We start from the raw sequence: 20501 nt of genomic DNA on the forward strand, positions 1-20501 counted from the left end.
TTTCAGGACTCCAGAGACATCTATCATGTCCTGCTCTCCTACGCCTTGAGATCTCCAGAGCTGTCCTAATTCTTCAACTTCCTTCAATCTTGTGAAATACCCCAGCAATCTTCTTCTACTGTTTCTCTCTCTCCCTCCCCCTCTTTCTCCCAGCGTAAGCAAGCCAGCATCTGTTTTTACTGCTTAGAGCCAACAAACCTGAATATTACCCAGAATCTGGACTTCTATACTATCACCAATGTATCTGTAGGTGATGGCAAGTCCTCAGGAAGAGAAAATTGACTCCTCGCAAAATATTTGGAGCCCCTGATATGTAGACTTGCTTCAGAAATAGGACCAGTTGCTGGTGGCAGACTGCTGATACCAAGCTTACAGATGTCCTGTTACCAGAAATTCCATGAAAACGTGGGCATACAGTTACATAAATTTCAGACCTCTCGGAGGACTGTGCTTTCATTGTTCTTTCCCCATATGTCACAAAAGAACATTCTGTGTAGTTCTGGATATGTGGCAAGCTACAACAGTGGCTAAGGGAATTTTCCTACCCAAAAGCCTGGAAAAAAGTTAAAATGTTTCTTTGAAACACTGCAGGTAGAGCTCCTATCTTCTGGAAACTAATTATGAGAACTGGCTGTCCTTGAATAAACTTGCAAAAAGTGGAAAGCCTTGGGCTATTACTTTTTTATTAATGTTTTATGATTTTTTAAAAATAGCTTCAGGTTTATGAAGAATGCTGTTGAAACCATTGGAAACTGGAGATGGAAATCACTTACATTTTAAAGTTGCCTCATCTACCAGATCCATCTTATGCAACTTCAGCCTTCAAGTCATTTCTTGAATACATCCTTTCTTATCAGCGTCTCCCAATTCTGGATTTTAAGGCTCCAACTTCTGCTCTCTAGCTTTTTCCTTCTCCAATCCACCACTCACAATTATGCAAAATCATCTTTCAAAAAATGCTAATTTCATAAGCCTCTCTCCCTGACCCTCAGAAAGCACTCAATAAATGTGGCTTCTGTTTCTCCTTTCTATTAAAGTTGAGGTCTTATAACCCTAATCAGCCCCATCTCCTCCTGACCCACCGAGGCCCTTTATAACTGATGCCATTCTCCATGATTAACCATCTGTCTTCCACGAAAGGATTCTGTGCCCCAATGAGGCTCCCACCTTTCTTTGCCCCCCATTTATATTTCTCTTCCGTTGCTTATGCTCCCTATTCATTTCTGCTTCCCCTCCACCCACTGTCCTGTCCGGCAAATTCTTTCAAATTCAGCTCAAGTTCCTCAATCTCCAGCCTTCTTAGTCACAATAATTTCACCATTTTCAGGAGTTGTCAGGGGGTACAAGTTTCCCAGGCCACAAGCTCAGACCTCTAGGAATGTAATTCTTTGTATTATTCCGTAATTAAATGTTGTTTCTAGGTCAAGCCACCATTTCGACTAGAGGTAGTAATTTAACCACAATCACATTTGGTTTGTCCTGCTCACATCAGAATTTTCTCAGACATTTCCAGATGTTTAGCTTTCTCTGCCTCTTAGGATTGCATCTAAATTCCAGGAAGGCTTACCTAATGCTGAGGTTGAGGCATGGGTGAGGACAATCTGATCACCTTGGCATTGTCCACTTGTTCTTCCAGCACCTGCTACTGTATGCTCCCCCACTGACCCATTATCAATCTCCCCCTACTTACTTCTACTGTGGAGTGTGAGTTCCCATGTGGTCTCTAGTTCTACAGACAAACCCAGCATCTTATCTTTCTCTCCACAAAGCCTGCTCAAGCCTGCTGGTTTGTACTTGCAGCATCTCCAAGACAGTAGAAAATCAAAGGAAGTTGTCTTAGGATTCTTTGTCTAGACATCCCTCACAGCCATTTCTTGACTAATGCCCTCTTGCCCTGAAGGCAAGGGAACTCTGAACTCTGAATGACCCCCCAAGACTCTGAATGGGGAATCAGGACCCAGATCCCCTCTGCTCTCATACCCTGCAATCTGTATGGTGATTCTATCATCCTCACCCAGACAGAGGACAGACCAAGTACAAGGTACATTTCCCCTTACAGACAGATACCCACACCAGCTTCTCATTCTACTGCTCTTCTACTCAATTTTCTTCTTCTCCCAAGGAGAATTTATCCCCTCTCATTTGGAAAAACTGTCTCTAACAGAGTCTCAGTCTTCCGATTCAAAACTCTATGTCTGAGTCGTTCAGGGCTTTGACTTTTAAGATAGGAAAAGCTTTTGTGCTTTGTCTTCTGGCTCTACCATGAGTTTTAAGTCTGCTACAGAACACAAAATCTGAATATTGACTCATCCCTTTCCTGAAGTTCTAAGCTCAGCCTGCCCTGGATAATATCTAAAATAAACAGAAGGGTTATGGTGCAGAGGCAAATATCAGAAATAAAAACATGAAATAAATTAAAGATTTCAGGGTAGAAATGTCTGAAGCAAAATGAACATTGGTTGATATTAATTATCACCCCCACCATATTAGTCAGTAACCTCCTCTTCACATTTTCACTTCTGTCCTTCTTTACCTGGCTAATTTCTGTAAAACCCTTTAGTTCTCTGTCTAAACATCAGTTCCTCTGAAAAGCTTTCTCCTGTTCTACCTACCCCCATTCTAATCCCAAAATCAGGTGAAGTGCTCATCCTATGTATCCACAGGTAGAACTCAAGATGTCCCCCTGTCACCTTCTCCCACGTATAATTCCCTTTGTGTGACTATGACAGGATGTCGCTATTGTGACTGTGCTACACTGCATGGCAAAAGGGATATTGCCAATGTCATTAAAGTTAGTAATCAATTGACTGTGAGTTAACTAGAAGAGGGATATCCATGTGGGCCTGAGGTAAACACAGCAGCCCTTTAAAAGCAGAGTTTCTTCTCTTTGGTTGCAGAAGAGGAAGTAAGAAATTTGAAGCACAAAGAAGTTTTGATGTGCCATTGCTGGCTTGAAGACAGAAAGAATCTTAGAAAGGCCTCTAGAAGATGAAAGATAACTATAGTTGACAACCAGCAAGAAAATAGAGACCTCAGTCCTACAACTTCAAGGAAATAAGTTCCGCCAATAACAGTGATCTTGAATGAGAACCTGGAGCCCCAGATGAGATGCAACCTAATACCTTCATTTCAGGCCAATAAGACCATGAGAAAAGAATACAGCAATGCTAGGCCCATACTGCTGACGTACAAAAATTATGAGATAACATAGTGCTGCTTTAAACCACTAAATTGTGCTCATTTGTTATATAGTAATATAAAACCAATACCATACCATATGTAAACCCATGGCAGCATGTGATTAACCATGTTACCAAACCATATCCTGATTGCCTTTAACTTTCTGTCTCCCCCAGTAGGATGGTGTGTCTCACAAGAGCAGACTGTATCTGGCTCACATTTACATTAAAGTAATATTATTTGAGTTAAATTAATTATGTGGATTAAATGAGTAATTATACATAAAACAGAATAGTACCTAGTACATGTATTTTAGCTATTATTATTATTGCTGCCTAAGAGTACCTCAAACAGTGGATAACACATAGTATAAGAACAATAAATGTTGGTTGCATAACTGAATGACTGGATTCACCTTAAGTGGGCTCTCATTGCATTTATAGTCAATACCATAAGACATCATTAATGTGTACTGGTGTTAAAAGGCAAGAAATAATCAAAAGGAAGAGGTTGCTATTCCAAGAAAAGGAAACATGGAATATGAAATAAGGGTGATAAAGTCCAAGGCAGGAACAAAATATAGTTGGTAGATCAATTTTGCTAGAAAGGTAGGTCCTCATTAAGAATAAATGAAAGGTTGAGTTGAGGAGACATTGGCCATTGTCATGGGAGGCACTGAATGGCACACTCCGCACTCCAGATGTTTGAGCTTGTGCTATCATGGGGTTGGAGACAGCAAGATCAAAAGAGAAGGGCTTGTTGAAAGAGGCATTATTACAGAAGAAACAGCTGTCCCCTCCTACCAAGAAGTAGTAAAATACTTGCTATTAGCTCTAAAAACATTTATTGAATACCTCTTCTGAACCAGCCTTCAAGAGCTCACCATTTAGTGAGAGAGACTGACTCTGCTCTGTCTGAAATAACTGTGAAACTTCCAAAACTAGAGTTAAATTCAATAGAATGTCCCCCTCTAGAGATGCCATTTTTTCCTAACTTTAGACTGTTGAACTAAATTGGAATAAAATGTATCAGATGTAGAATTTCCAAGAAACCATATCTTTTCAATAGGAGGGATTTCAAATTTGACACATAACACATTTAGATAGCTGATGGCTGATGGTGCTGCTGCATGAACACAAGCTCCTGGGAACACTCAAATGCCACTGTCTGCACACTTGGACTGGAATCCCCTCTATAGAGCAGAATCCACCCAGATGTCAGCTGGCTCCCCCAGAAATATTAGCTCTCCAAATTGAGGGTAAGGATTCTGGGAACAGAGCCAAGCTATCTTTTGCTCAGGTAGTCAAGAATGTACAAGACATATTGACACTCTCTCCCATATCCACTTTGGAACCTGAGACAAAACCACATCTTCTGGCATGTGTTCTGAGTCGCTGACTCCATCTGGGACCTCAGCCTCTGAAGCACTGAAACAACCTCATGAGTATTTCATTTGAAAAGTATGCTAGTGCCATCTCCTTCCCAATGCCTTGACACTGCCCAGGCATTGTTTATCCATTCACACCTGTATTCCCTGTGCTTTCTTTCTTCCAACCGCAAACCAATACTCCAATCCCCCTACAAACTCCCTCCTCTGAATCCTCACTTCCAAACCACACAATATTCTCACCCTCTTCACAGAACACTCCCTTCTCCATCATGCTTTGACTGAAGCCTGGCTTATCCACAAAATGCTGCTGCTTCTTTAGTCGACCACACCTCAACTATCTAACATGGTCACTCCCTGCACCTTTTTCTCTATTTCACTCCTGAACATTTATCACTATATTCCTAAACTTTTACCTTATTAAGACATCCAGGCAATGGAACCTTCACTTTTTCCCAAACTGTCAGCTTCACATCCTTCCGTTACCTAGATGATGCAACCCATCATTTAAACCACTTTTGTGCTAATACATGTGATATTCACCCTTTTTCCTTCCTCCATATCCATCTAGTAATCCGTGATACTGGTTCAACCCACAGTTGGCTTCTTCTGCTGAAAAAAAAGGGTTATTCTAACTATGGAAAGTGCTTAGGCTGCTTGGCAATACGTTTTTACTTCCATAGTCAACTCTCTCTTCCAATTCTCATAAAACTATGTTAGAGCTTACATCTTTCTACTGGTCTGTGTCTCAGTGAGCCTTTGAACTCAGTATGAGTAGAAACTAAATTTTAGTTCTTTATCCTCAAAGTCTCCCATAGCCTAGTTCATAGTTACCACTTAAAACATTTTGACTGATGGTTTAGGACATTTCTAAAGCCTTTTCAGTTCTGATAATCAGTAACTATGAAGCCCAGTAGGTAGGCACTTCCTTTGCCCAGATTTGAAACTCCTTCTCCTAGCTCTGAACTCTACTTAGAACAGGCCTTGCTTGAAGCAGCGATGGAACTACACATTCTCAGAAATTTCAGGGACAATACTGCCAAAGGAGGTTGTGCTCACAGAGTGGTGAGAAGATCAAATGAGATATGCTTGAGAACAGAGGTATACTCCTTACAGAGAGTGTGCTGTTTTCTACCATGGTAAACGCCCCCAAAATTCCAAGAATATCACAACCAAAGTGTTCGCAGCTGATGTTTCCCACATTTGCTTCTGCTTGGTAAAAGCACTAAAATTTTAACCAATCAAGCTGGAAGTATTTACTAAATTACTTGTTGAGAAATAAGCTATATAAAGTTTAAAATTTTGTTTATAGAGAAAAATGTAAAATCTGTAGACCTAACATTTCCAACTCCATTCACTGCAATATAGGGTAGTATTGTGAAACAAACAAACAAGACACACCTTAGAGTCAAAAGACCTGGATTTCAATCTTTTCTATTAAAAAACAGGAAGATTATTCCTAGGACTCTGACAACCCACTTAAACTTTTTGAACTTTAATTTCCTTTCTGTCCAGGAGTGATATTCAAACACTTACTGGCCAGTACGGTAGAGGCACTGACCAGTTAGAATCAACACTGGCTGTCATGGTGATTCGGGGTCCTGGTAGCTCCCTGCTGTGCGAAGCATTCACCAGTTAGTTATTAAATGATGGGAAGGACTCAGGGGAAACAGACCAGAGAAAGAGGATTGGCATGCTTCAGGAGCTCCAGACACTATTTATCAAAGATTTGGAAACATTTTAATGTTTTAACAAAAAGTAAACTGACTTTGGTGTACACTTGCTGAATATCAGCCCTGCTTTGATCCTTCCTAGGATGAGGCTGTCTCAGATGGAAATGGAAACTCTGAGGACTCCTTTCAAGTTATCTCAAGAATTGAATGATATAATGTATACGAAAGAAAATGTCTATTCCTGCTTGAGACACAGTAGGTGTTTTATAATGATAACTGATGAATGAATGAAGAGAAGAGAAGAGAAGAGAAGAGAAGAAAAGAGAAGAGAAGAGAGAGAAGAGAAAATTATCTTTCTCTTATCTGTTCTACTTTCCTCATAAAGGTTTTTTGGTAGTTGGTAGGTTTAATGACCAGCTTTCATATGAGACTTGTCTTGGGTGGCCTCAAGACAAGTAGATCCCTGCACCAGAATCTTAAAAGGTCTTAATTGGGTTTAGTCATATACTTAGTCCAGGTCATTTTCATAACACATTATTCTCTCAAGACTGCATCCTTGAAAATGGCTCCCACTACAGGAACCATTGGAAAGAAAGTACCTTTCTGGGTAGAAAGTACATTTCTGGGTCAGGGGTGGGAGTGAGGAATCACCAGCGGCCCAATTGTACACACTCTCCTTTTCTGCAATGTGCCCTGAGCAGTCTACAAAGGGTTTTACTAGCATGGAGGTGGCTTGTTTGGAAGCTATCTGGCTGCACTGGAGGCAGATACCACAGCAACAATACAGATACATGAAACCCAATTCAAAAATGGGCAAAGGACTTTAACAAACACTTCTCCAAGAAGGACATACAGAAGGCCTAGAGACATATGAAAAGATGCTCAGCATCACTAGCCATCAGAGAGTGCAAATTCAAACCACAATGAAATACCATTTCACTCCAGTCAGAATGGCCATCATAAACAAATCAACAAACAACAAGCGTTGGAGAGGATGTGGAGAAAAGGGAACCCAAGTGCACTGTTGGTGGGAATGCAGACTGGTACTGCCACTGTGGAAAAAAAGTATGGAATTTCCTCAGAAAAATAAAAATAGAACTGCCCTTTGATCTGGCAATTCCACTGCTGGGATCATACCCTAAGAACCCTGAAACAACAATCCAAAAGAACCTATGCACCCCAATGTTCATAGCAACACAATTCACAATAGCCAAGTGTTGGAAGCAACCTAAATGCCCATCAGTGAATGAGTGGATCAGAAAAACTATGGTACATTTACACAATGGAATCCTACACAGGAGAGAGAAAAAAGGAGCTCCTACCCTTTGCAACAGCATGGATGGAACTGGAAAGCATTATGCCAACTGAAATAAGCCAGGCAGTGAAAGACAAATAACATATGATCTGACCTATAATGGGAACCTAATCAATAAAATAAACAATAAAGCAAAATATAATCAGATACATTGAAATTAAGAACAGACTAACAGTAACTGGAGAGGAGGTGGCGGGCAGTGGCAGGGAAAGGAGGGGAGAGGTTTTCAGCAACATCTATAAAGGACACACAGAGAAAACCAAAGGGGGTGTGATCAGGGGTGGGAGGTAGGGATGGCTAGGGTGGGGGGAGTGGTAGGGGAGAAATGGAGACAACTGTACTTGAACAACAATTTTAAAAGTTTCAAAAAAGTATAATCCAAGTGGATATATTAGAAATAAAAAGTAAATGTTTAAAATTAAAAAATAACAATATAGGCACATGCAAGAAAAAACACAGATTCAGAATTTCCAAAATAAGCTGATAATTTTTTCTACCAAGAGCCCTACGATCCAAACCACTCATTTATTAAGTCCCTAGACTAGGGGGTCAGATCACTGAGGGATTTCACTTGCGTCTTCACTTAATTTAGTAAGGATGATACATCAGTGGGCTCATCACAGCATTCTGTTTGAATAACAGCACAGGTGTCTCCTTGTGAATAATAATGTTCCCAGCCATCCATTCTGAAGGATGGCTTTTCTCATTAGAGACATTTCAGTGCTCAGTGAAGACAGGATTTACTGGCTATTGTTTATGGCTTGTTGGCTCACAAAGGTTTTAGGGAAAGTGAAATATTAGATGTGAAAACATTTTAAATGTCAATCCCACAAGTCTGTGGACGCTGTGTATTACTTGCTGTCTCCTAGAAACACTATGCTTCCTAGGAGCTGCCCACAATCATTCACTGAGACTGTCACCACATGAACACTAAACCTCAAACTTTAAAAAAATCAGACAAAGCCTTAAAGCCAGGTATCTAAGCCTCTGAGTTCCTTCAGATCCACCCATGCAATATTGCTTAATGAGCAGTGTTTGAGAGCCATTCGTTAGAGCCTGCTCAGTTTCTTCTCCTGGCCTCTGTGCCCAGTAACAGGATTGATGACTCTCTCAAGAGCAAGTTAGTATCTGCCTGACAAGAGGACAACTGAGTGAGTGATCTTGGAAATCAGTGTGTCTGCCAGCAGAGTGACACCCTCTAGGGAGCAAGCTCATTGTGCATATAAATGTCTCTTACCCTATCTTTCAGGACAGTTAAGGTAATTTAATATTACCATATCCAGGACTTGACAAGGACTTGGTGAAGGGAACTAAGAGAGACCTGGCATTAAGAAGGACCTGTAGCCATTTGATAGAGGGGTAAGCTGAGACCCAGAAAGGTATCATTCACTTGAGGCTATATTGCTATTAAGTGGTAGATGAGTTTGATCTCAGAGAGCTCATGCTTTTTCCAGAATTCCCAAACTGTCTCCCACTACACATCTCAGCAAACAGATACAGTAAATAGGCAATTAAACAGAACAGACATTATCTGTTCCTCAGGTCAATGATCCATAAAAATAAAACCTATGCGTGCAAGTAAACAGTAACATTGCTAAAAAGTACTCTAGCAACGACTGGGGCTGAGCTCCATTCAGCACAGCAAGCAACTCAGAAACCTATTTAGAGACAAAAACTGGCCCCTGTGTTACAAAGAACTTCACTTAAGAGGAGTAGCACCTTGCAGCAATGGTCCTGATGTGTGTCCATGAGTTGAATGATAAAAACTCCCAGGATCCATGGTTGGGAGCAGGCAAATCTGTATCTTCCTTTGGGAAGTTGACTCTTCAGTTGGTAGATGGTCCTAACAAAGCAGCTATACCCAGATCCCCTCCTTAAAGCATTTAATGGAGTCTTTGCTTGGGGGGAATGACAATGCATGAAATTCTTTAGGGTCTTTACACTTGATCTTTTTGCCTGGAACACTGTTCCCCTAGATATTTTCATAGTTTTCTTATTATTCAATTGTCTCCTCCTAGCAGCAGTGATATGAGATCATCTTATTTAAAAGAGCCCTGGAACATTATACCCCCTTACTTTGCTTTATTTTTCTGTATAACATCCATACCACATAGCATTATTTTATGTACATATGTGTATATTTATCTTCTTCTACTGTTGTATAAGCTGTATGCAAGCAGAGACTGTTGGTTTTATTCATGGCTGTGTCACCTGTGCCTGGAACAGTGCCTGACAAGTCTTCAATAAATACTTGTTGAATAAGTAAGAGCAAAGCTGGCAGCACCTGCATCTGTGACTACACTCATGAGAAAGTAGAGATGTCATACAGACCAAAGGAGAGTGAGTGCCTAAAAACAGAAACCACAAAACTGTACTTTGATTAATATGACTGTATGGGAAGGGAATTTTTGCTCTGTTTAGCGTCACCATATAAAAATACTTGAGGAGCTAACCACCCTTCACCCCACCACTTTTCAGTGGGCAGAATGTCAACACCATATTATAAGAAAAGCATGCAGGCAGGATGAGAGAGCCTATTGTGGTCATCTTGGAGAATACAATCTGCTGCAACAGTTTCTTCTCACAGCAGTTTCTAAGGATTAAAGAGCTGAAGGAACACCAATTTTGAAACAAATGAAGCTGTTGTGGTGTGAAGGGAGAACCACTGGAGAAAAACAACAGATTTCTGTGAATTCCAGTGTATGCCACAACCTCAGAACTCTGCAATCCTGCCCTGCACTCAGGCCTCATCTCATGCTGTTTCCCTGCCTCAAAGGTCTCTGCTACCTCTTCTCTACCAAATGCAGTTGGAAAAGCTTGGTGGTACCAAGCTTCCCTGGTACCACCTTGCCCACATTTAACCCCTACAGGATGTTTTCAAAGTTTTGTTATGACACTAAGCTCTTCATATCTTCACTCATTCATCCATCACACAATTTATACAGTTTTGGGCACTATTCTAGGCACCAGGTACCTAGGTTTATCATAAAGCTAACAAAGATTAAGTTACACAGCTCCTCACATGTATCCCTCCTAAAATTCTGGTAGGGTTTGTAACAACATATGGTCATATGTTGCTGCCAGATTTGTACCAGTAAGATACTTGAACCTTACTCGGTGAAAATTACTCTCTCTCTCCACTCTCACCTCCTCTCAGAAGACAGTGGAGTCACAGTAGGCATTCAGGAAGCCAAAGCAGGATATGTTTAGTTTGAGTATAGTGGGCTATTTTTATGTGATTCATGATCATTTCTTTACACAGTTAAGCTACTATTAGCCTTTCTGAAGTAGGAATGGTTTCCAGGAGTACTCTTGTCAGGTACTGTGCCAACTCACCAGCCACTGTGACAGAGTGGTGTGGGTCAGATGTGCTCCAACAACATGCACATATCCTGCGGTGCCCAGCACCAGAAGAATGCATATACAAGAGATACATGGTTTAAACATACTAACTGGAAACTAGTTCATCCAAAATCAAATGTGGGACATTGTAATCAGATAATTTGGCCCTCATCAGCAGCAAGTCAAAAGAAAAATCTCCTCCTATCCAAAATATATCCAATAATGTAATGCTTGAACTTAGAAATGCATTAGACATTTATTTTCTTTTATAAAAAGGAATTACACAAGGACTTCCAGCCAAGATGGAGACATACGTAATAAACATACTGCGCCTCCTCAAAACCAAAATAAGGACAACAGCATCTTAGAAACAAAGTAACAACCAGAACTGACAAAACATTGAACTGTATGGAAGTCGGACAGCCAAGGAATTGAAATAGACACATTCATCCAGACCAGTAGGAGTGGCGGAGTCAGGCAGCCAAGCAGAGATGGGTGGAGGCACAAGAAGCTGCGACACCAGGCACACAATGCACCCTGGGCATGCAAGACCACAGTGGGTGGACCCTGGGCACGCAGGTGACAGCTGGCAGACCCCGGGTATGGGGTGGCAATGGGCAGACCCACTGACACAGCTTTTGTGAAGCGAGGCGCTACAAGCAAGGCAGCTGGCTGACCAGGCAGCAGTCCCACATTCACAAACATATAAACCAGGTGAAACTGGGGAGTGAGACAGACCAAGCAACCCAGGGTCCCAGAACAGGGAAATAAAGCCTCAAAACACCAGTTGAAAACACCTGTGGTGGTTGAGGCAAAGAGAGAGACTCCCAACCTCACAGGAGAGTTTGTTGGTGAGACCCACAGGGTCCTAGAATGTACACAATCCCACCCACCAGGAATCAGTACCAAAAGGGCCCAATTTGCTTGGGGAGAGCAAAAGAAGGAACTGACGTCCGAGAGCGCAGCAAGCACCATTGTTCCCTCTTGGACCCTACTCACACATACAGCATCACAACCCAGCAACTGGGTTGACCCACCCTGGTGAACACCTCACACATAACAGGCATGACAAGACAAAAAAAAAGTCCAAACAGAAGAATAGAACACAGCTCCACAGCAAACACAACTAAGTGACCAAGACACAGACAACCTATCAGATGCACAGTTCAAAGCACTGGTGATCAGGATGCTCACAGAATTGGTTGAATTTGCTCGCAAATTACATGAAAAAATGAAGGCTATGCTAAGTGAAATGAAGGGAAGTGCACAGGGAACCCATAGTAATGGGAAGGGAACTGGGACTCAAGTCAAGGGAGTGGACCAGAAGGAAGAAGGAAACAACCAAACAGAAGAGAATGAAGACACAAGAATTCAAAAAAATGAAGAGAGGCTTAGGAACCTCCAGAACATCTTTAAACGTTCCAACATCTGAATTATAGGGGTACCAGAAGGGGAAGAGGCAGAGCAACAAGTGGAAAACTTATTTGAACAAATAATAAAGTGGAACTTCCCCAATCTGGCAAAGGAAATAGGCTTCCAGGATGTCCAGGAAGCTCAGAGCGTCCCAAAGAAGTTGGACCCAAGGAGGAACACACCAAGGCACATCATAATTACATTACCCAAGATTAAAATGAAGGAGAGAATCCTAGAAGCAGCAAGAAATAAGGGGACAGTCACCTACAAAGGAGTGCCCATCAGACTCTCAGCTGATTTCTCAAAACAGACCTTACAGGCAAGAAGGGGCTGGAAGTATTCCAAGTCATGAAAAGCAGGGACCTACATCCAAGATTGCTCTATCCAGCAAAGCTTTCATTTAGAATGGAAGGACAGATAAAGTGCTTCTCAGATAAGGTCAAGTTAAAGGAGTTCATCACCACGAAGCCCTTATTATATGAAATGTTAAAGGGACTTATCTAAGAAAAAGAAAATAAAAAATATGTATAGTAAAATGGCAGCAAACTCACAATTATTAACAACCACATCTAAAACAAAAACAAAAGCAAACTAAGCAAACAATTAGAACTGAATCACAGAAATAGAGATCACATGGAGGGTAATCAACAGGAGAGTGGGAGGGGGAGAGAGGGGAAAAAGGTACAGGGAATAAGTAGCATAGATGGTAGGTAGAAAACAGACAGGGGGAGGGTAAGAATAGTATAGGAAATGTAGAAGCCAAAGAATTTATATGTACAATCCATGGAAATGAACTAAAGGTGGGGAATGTGGGTGGGAGAAGGTGAGCAGGGCAGAGGGAAGTGAAGGGGGGAAATGGGACAACTGTAATAGCATAATCAATAAAATATATTTTTAAGAAAAAGAAATTACACAAAAAGAAATTATCAGAAGGCCTTTACTTACAGGGCACAAACCTGTAAGTATACAATGCACAGCAAGTGTGCCTACAGATGCTCAGATGATATCAAAATAACAAACTGAAGCTGAAAGAAACTTTTCTAAACCTACAATAATAAAAAAACAAATTTGATCAACTAGGAAATAATAAAATACAATTCTACTATATTAAATAGAATAAATTATAAAATTATTGTAATAAAAGGGATAGTTGAAGAGTATGTAGTCAAAAATTATATGAAAAATAAGTATGGAAGCAGTGATAGGCATTTAACTAATGAAAATATCATGTTATTTTTCTGGGATTTATGATGTTTGTGTTGTCAGCTATTATAAATGAACATTTTTGTGATTCTTTTCTCATTCCAAATAAATATTCATTTAGAACTAGTTGTATATTAATAATTTTGAATGGAAAGCCCCCAAATTGTATAAACTTTAGGCACCACAAAACTTTAATCTACCTGGGATGGAGACACAGGACTAAAGTAAACAAACATATAGATAATAGATATAGATACAGACTTACAGATATCTGCCCCCACTCTAATAAAGAAAAATAAACAATAAGCAAAATTAAAAAAAACATATTACCTAGTGCATTCAATAATCATCAAGTTCTATAGGCTTGTCCCCACCACTGAATCAAGAGCTCCATATAAACAAGGATAGTTCCTTATTTACACAGATTTCCTAGGACATAAGCATAGTTTCTGGAACAAAGCAGGCACTTAATAAATATTGGTTGGCTGGCTGGCTGGCTGGCTGGATGGATGGATGGACAAACAAGTGAGTGGTTAAGGGCTTGAGAAAGTCAGTTAGCCTATGTACTTCAGTTTCCAAACCTGTAATATGGTTAATTTATATGCTTATTTTATCCAACTATCTCATATACAATAAGTTTGACAACCACTGTATAATTTATAATTGTATTTATCATATGTTTTATATCCTTATTCAACTTTTTTAAAAATTTATTTATTTATTTTTAGAGAAAGGGGGGAAGGAAGGAGAAAGAGAGGGAGAGAAACATTGATATGTGGTTGCCTCTTACGTGCCCATACCGGGACCCAGCCCACAACCAAGGCATGTGACCTGACAGGGAATTGAACTGGCAACCCTTTGGTTCATAGGCTGGCACTCAATCCACTGAGCTATACCAGTCAGGGCTTTATTCAACTTTTAGCTCTATGTATTATTTGTCCAAAAAAATTTCAAGTTTCTTTAACTAAAGCTTCATATACTGTCTTTTAACTATTGGTATTTATTTATTTTTTTAATTTATTTAATTCTTATTCAAGTACAGTTTTCTGTTTTATATTCCCTGCCCTGCCCTCGGCCCCAGTGCTCCCCACCTCCCTCCCATTTCTGCCCCCTACCTTAATTATTGTCCATGTGTCCTTTATACTTATTCATGTGAGTCCATCCTCTTTTCCCCTATGATTCTCTCCCCTCTCCTCTCTGGACCCTGTCAGCCTGTTCTGTATTTGACTGTCATTGGTCATATTTTGCTTGCTTGTTTGTTCTGTTGTTTAGATTCCTGTTAAAGGTGAGATCATATGGTATTTGTCTTTCACCATCTGGCTTATTTCACTCAACATAATGCTCTCCACTTCCATCCATGGTGTTGCAAAAGGTAGGAGCTCCTTCTTTCTTTCTGCAGCATAGAATTCCATTGTGTGAATGTACCATAGCTTTTTGATCCATTCATTTACTGATGCGAACCTTGATTGCTTCCAACTCTTGGCTATTGTAAACTGTGCTGCTATGAACATCGGGGTGCATATGTTCTTTTGGATTGGTGTTTCAGGGTTCTTAGGATATACTCCTAATAGTGGAATTGCTGGGTCAAAAGACACGTTCATTTTTAGTTTCCTGAGAAAATTCCATACTGCTTTCCATAGTGGTTGTACCAGTCTGCAATCCCACCAACAGTGAACTAGGGTCCCCTTTTCCCCACAACCTCTCCAGCACTTGTTGTTTGTTTCTTTGTTTATGATAGCCATTCTGACTGGTGTTAAGTGGTATCTCATTGTGGTTTTAATTTGCATCTCTCTGATAGCTAATGATATCCAGCATTTTTTCATGTGTCTCTGGATCCTCTGTATGTCCTCCTTGGAGAAATGTCTGTTCAAGTCCTTTGCCCATTTTTTAATTGGGTTGCTCATCTTCTTTGAGTGGAGTCGAGTGAGTTCTTTGCATATTTTGGAAATTAAATCTTTTTCTGAGGTATCATTGGCAAATATGTTTTCCCAAACAGTTGCTTCTCTTTTTATCTTGATACTGTTTTCCTTAGCCATGCAGAGGCTTTTAATTTTAATGAGATCCCATTTGTTTATTCTTTCCTTTATGTCCCTTGCTCTAGGGGACATATCATTAAAAATCTTGCTGTGTGAAATATCTGAGATTTTCCTGCCAATATTCTCCTCTAGGACTTTAATGATTTCATGGCTTATATTTAAGTCTTTTATCCACCTTGAATTAATTTCGATGTATGGTGTAAGTTGGCGCTCAAGTTTCATTTTTTTGCATGTAGCTGTCCAGTTCTCGCAACACCATTTGTTGAAGAGGCTTTCTTTACTCCATTTTATGTTACTGCCCCCTTTGTCAAATATTAATTGACTATAGAGGTTTGGGTTTATTTCTGGGCTCTCTGTTCTATTCCATTGTTCTCTGTGCCTGTATTTATGCCAATACCAGGCTCCTTTGAGTACAGTGGCCTTGTAATACAGTTTGATACCAGGTATTGTGATCCCTCCTACTTTGTTCTTCTTTCTCAAAATTGTGGCTGATATTTGGGGTCCTTTACGGTTCCATATAACTTTTTAAGGTGTTTGTTCTATGTCTGTGAAATATGTCATTGGAACTTTAATAGGTATTGCATTGAATCTGTAATTGCTTTGGGTAGTATGGACATTTTGATGATGTTAATTCTTCCAGTCCATGAACACAGTATATGTTTTCATTTGTTTGTGTCTTCCTTGATTTCTGTCTTCAGTGTTGTATAGTTTTCTGTTTCTCCTTGGTTAGGTTTATTCCCAGATATTTTATTTTTGTTTTTGCTATATCGAATGGGATTTTTTTCTTGATTTCTGCTTCTGCTGCTTCATTTTTGGTATACAAGAATGCCTTTGATTTCTGGATATTGACTTTGTATCCCGCTGTTTTGCCAAATTCATTTATTAGTTCAAGCAGTTTTTTGGTAGAGGCTATAGGATTTTCCATGTACACTTTCATGTCATCTGCAAACAATGACAGTTTTGTTTCTTCCTTTCCAATTTCGATGCCTTTTATTTCCTTTTCTTGTCTGCTCACTGCGGCTAGAATTTCTAATACTATATTGAATAGAAGTGTTGAAAGTGGGCAACCTTGTCCTGCTCCGGATCTTAGTAGAAAGGATTTTAGTTTTTGCCCATTGAGTATGATGTTGGCTGTAGGTCTGTCATATATGGCCTTTATTATATTGAGGAATGTTCCCTCTATTCCCATTTATCTGAGTACCTTTATCATAAATGGGTGTTGTACCTTATCAAAAGCTTTTTCCTCATCTATTGATATCATCATGTGGTTTTTGTCTTTGCTTTTGTTTATCTGGTGTATTACATTTACTGATTTATGAATATTGAACCATCCTTGCATCCCTGGGATGAATCCCACTTGGATGTGGTGTATGATCTTTTTGATGTATTGTTGGATGCGATTTGCCAATATTTTATTGAGGATTTTAGCGTCTATATTCATCAGCGATATTGGCCTGTAGTTTTCTTTCTTTGTTGTGTCTCTATCTGGCTTTGGAATTAGGATGATGCTAGATTCATAAAAAGGGTTGGGGAGTTGTCCCTCCTTTTGGATTTTTTGGAATAGTCTGTGAAGAATAGGGGTAAGCTCTTCCTTAAAAGCTTTGTAGAATTCTCCTGTGAAACCATTTGGTCCAGGGCTTTTGTGTAATGGGAGTTTTTTTATTACTTCTTCAGTTTCATTTGCTCTTACTGGCCTGTTCAGGTTTTTTGCTCTTTTTCATTGAGTTTTGGAAGATTATATTTTTCTAGAAATTTGTCCATTTCACCTAGGTTTTCAAATTTCTTGGCATACAGCTCTGCATAGTAATTTCTTACAATCCTTTCTATTTCTTTGGTATCAGTTGTAATCTCTCCTCTTTCATTTCTGATTGTGTTTATTTGGGTCCTCTCTCTTCTTTTCTTGATGAGCCTACTTAAAAGTTTGTCTATTTTGTTTACCTTTTCATATAACCAACTCCTGGATTCATTGATCCTTGGATCCCTGGATTCATTGATCCAATAGATCTATGTGCGGGCGCCCACATCCCATTCCGGTAGCCTGGTTCACGCATGCGCACGCTTGCATACCAGCCCACTGAGAGGTCCTGCCACAACCAGAGAAACCTGTTTGGACAGTTTGAAATCGACAAAGGAAGGTTTTTTTTTTTTAACTTCTTTTCTAAGTAATCTTATATGTTTTAAACTGTATTGTTGCTCTATCTTTTAATACTTTGTCCCTCATTTTTTTCTTTTTGTCTGGTTTTAGTCCTTCTTTTCTTCCCAAACTTTTTGCTTATTCCTCCTTTCTCCTGACTCTGTGTGTGTGTGTGTGTTGGATTATTTGTTTGTGTGTTGCTTAGTTTTCTTTTAGGTGTATTATTATTTTTTGCATTACTCTCACTTCTTTTTAATTTTAATAATATCTTTGTATTCCTCCTATTTCTGTACAGGTTTCTCAGTCCTGGCTGGTTATATTCTACTATATGACAGGTTTCCACTGCTCTTCCCTCTACAGCGTATTGCTAATTCCCCATACTTCACGCCACTTGGTTTCCTTTGGCATACCACCCAAGCTCTATAACACCCATTCAGACAGATCACATAGAGTCTGTGACATGAATGTTGCTCTAATATTATTGTAAATAATAGCTCTTCTATACAATGGTAAATATTTCACAACACATCTCTCCAATTTTAGACCACCAACACAGGTTCCTGAATTCTATTACTGTAGTGATTAACTCTATTTGCTCACACGCTACACCTAGTTACTAACCTGAACTCTCACCTTACCTCAAAATCTGACCACCTGCAACCACACTGCTTTTTAGATACAACTCACAAGCCTCCCCTTCCCAACAAGAGACTTATCTTCTGTCCATCCTTTCTTAAAAGTGACAAGGTGCGTCGAAGAGCATGGTTAACTCTATACATAGCCTAAAAAATGTCTATTTCTTTTCTACCACCTGTGACTGTAAATAACATAAAATACTCTTCTGCTATCATGAACCATTTTGCCTCCCCCTCCAACTGATCACACACGCACAAAAAAGAAAGGACTAAGTGGAAGCAGAACACACCAAGATAACTGCAGGAGATTGCACCACTTAATTTCACAGGCATCCTACCACAGAAGTTCACACCATAAACCCAGGGAACCAGAACAGATCAATTTAAGAAGCCAAGGCCAATAAGCAGAGTATCACAAACAATGGGAAGACAAAGAAAGAATCCCCAAATGAAAGAAAAGGAGGAAGTCTCAGAAAGAATGTTAGATGAAATAGAAGCATGTCAACTATCAGATATTGAATTCAAAGCACTGGTTATCAGGAAATTCAAAGAGCTTATAACAAGCTACCAGAAACCACAGAGGAGCTACAATGAACTCTCCGCAAACTCTACAGACATGAAAAAGGAAATAGAAACCATCAGCAAAGGCCAAGAGGAAATGAAGAATACAATTTCAGAACGGAAGAACACAGTAGAGGTACGAAGAGTAGGAATGGTAAGGAGGAATCCGCATAAGTGAGCTGGAACACAGGGTAGAAAGAATCTCCCAGATGGACTAAGGAATGGAAAAGAGAATCAGAAAGAATGAGGAGAGTTTAAGAGAAATGCAAGACAATATGAAATGTAATAATATCTGAATAATAGGAATACGAGAGGAGAAGTACTTGAAAGGGTAAAAACGGAAAATTTTCCTAAGTTGAGGAGAGATACAGTCACACGAATCCAGGAATCCCAGAGAGTCCTAATCAGGTGGAACCCCAAGAGTCCTACTGCAAGACACATCGTCATGAAAATGGCAAAACTCCAAGACAAAGAGAGAATCCTAAAGGCCGCAAGGGAGAAAAAGGAAGTAACATACAAAGGGGTCCCAATAAGGTTGGCTACTGACTTCTCAATGGAAGCATTCCAAGCAAGAAGAGAATGGCAGGAAATATTCCAAGTAATGAGAAACAGAGGCCTACAACAAAGGCTACTTTACCCAGCAAGGCTTTCAATCAAGATAGAGGGCCAAATAAAGAGCTTCCAAGACAAAATAAGTCTAAAAGAATACGCCTCCACCAAACCAGCTCTACAAGAATTACTAAAAGGTCTGCTTTAAGGAAAGGAAGGAAAAGAGAGAGACGGAGAGGATCACAGGTACACAAATGGCAATGAATAAGTACCTTTCAATAATAACGTGAAATATAAATGGACTAAATGCACCAATTAAAAAACATAGAATAGCTGAATGGATAAGAAAGCATGACCCATACATATGCTGCCTACGAGAGACCCACCTGAGATCAAAACACCCTCACAGACTAAAAGTGAAGGTCTGGAAACAAATTTTCCAAGCAAATGGACAAGAAGAAAACGCCGGGGTAGCAATTTTCATATCAGACAAAATAGACTTCAAAAAAAGGGCCATAAAGAGAGTCCCAGAAGGACACTTCACAATACTCAAGGGAAGAATCCACCAAGAAGACATTAACATCGTAAATATATATGCACCCAACATAGGAGCACCCAAATATACAAAGAAGAATCTAGAGGACCTCAAGAAAGATATTGACAGCAACACAATCATACTAGGGTATTCTAACACCCCACTGTCAAAAATGGACAGATCTTCCAAACAAAATATCAACAAAGATATTGTGGCATTAAACCACACCCTAAATGAAATGGACCTAACAGATATCCATAGAGCCCTCCATCCCAAAGGAGCTAAATACACATTCCTTTCAAATGCACATGGAATATTTTCAAAGATAGACCACATGATAGGACACAAAATGAGTCTCAACAAATTCTGGAAAATAGAATTCATATGAAGCATTTTCTCTGATCACAAGGGACTGAAATTGGAAACTAACCCCACAGGAAAAAAGCCAAAACACCCAAAATCATGGAGACTGAATGGTATGCTATGAAACAATGAATGGGTCAAGATTGAAATGAGGGAAGAAATCAGAAAGTTTCTG

The sequence above is a fragment of the Sturnira hondurensis genome, unplaced genomic scaffold (assembly GCF_014824575.4).
Source record: "Sturnira hondurensis isolate 20B ecotype Veracruz unplaced genomic scaffold, ASM1482457v3 Scaffold0006213, whole genome shotgun sequence".
Lineage (NCBI taxonomy): Eukaryota > Metazoa > Chordata > Mammalia > Chiroptera > Phyllostomidae > Sturnira > Sturnira hondurensis.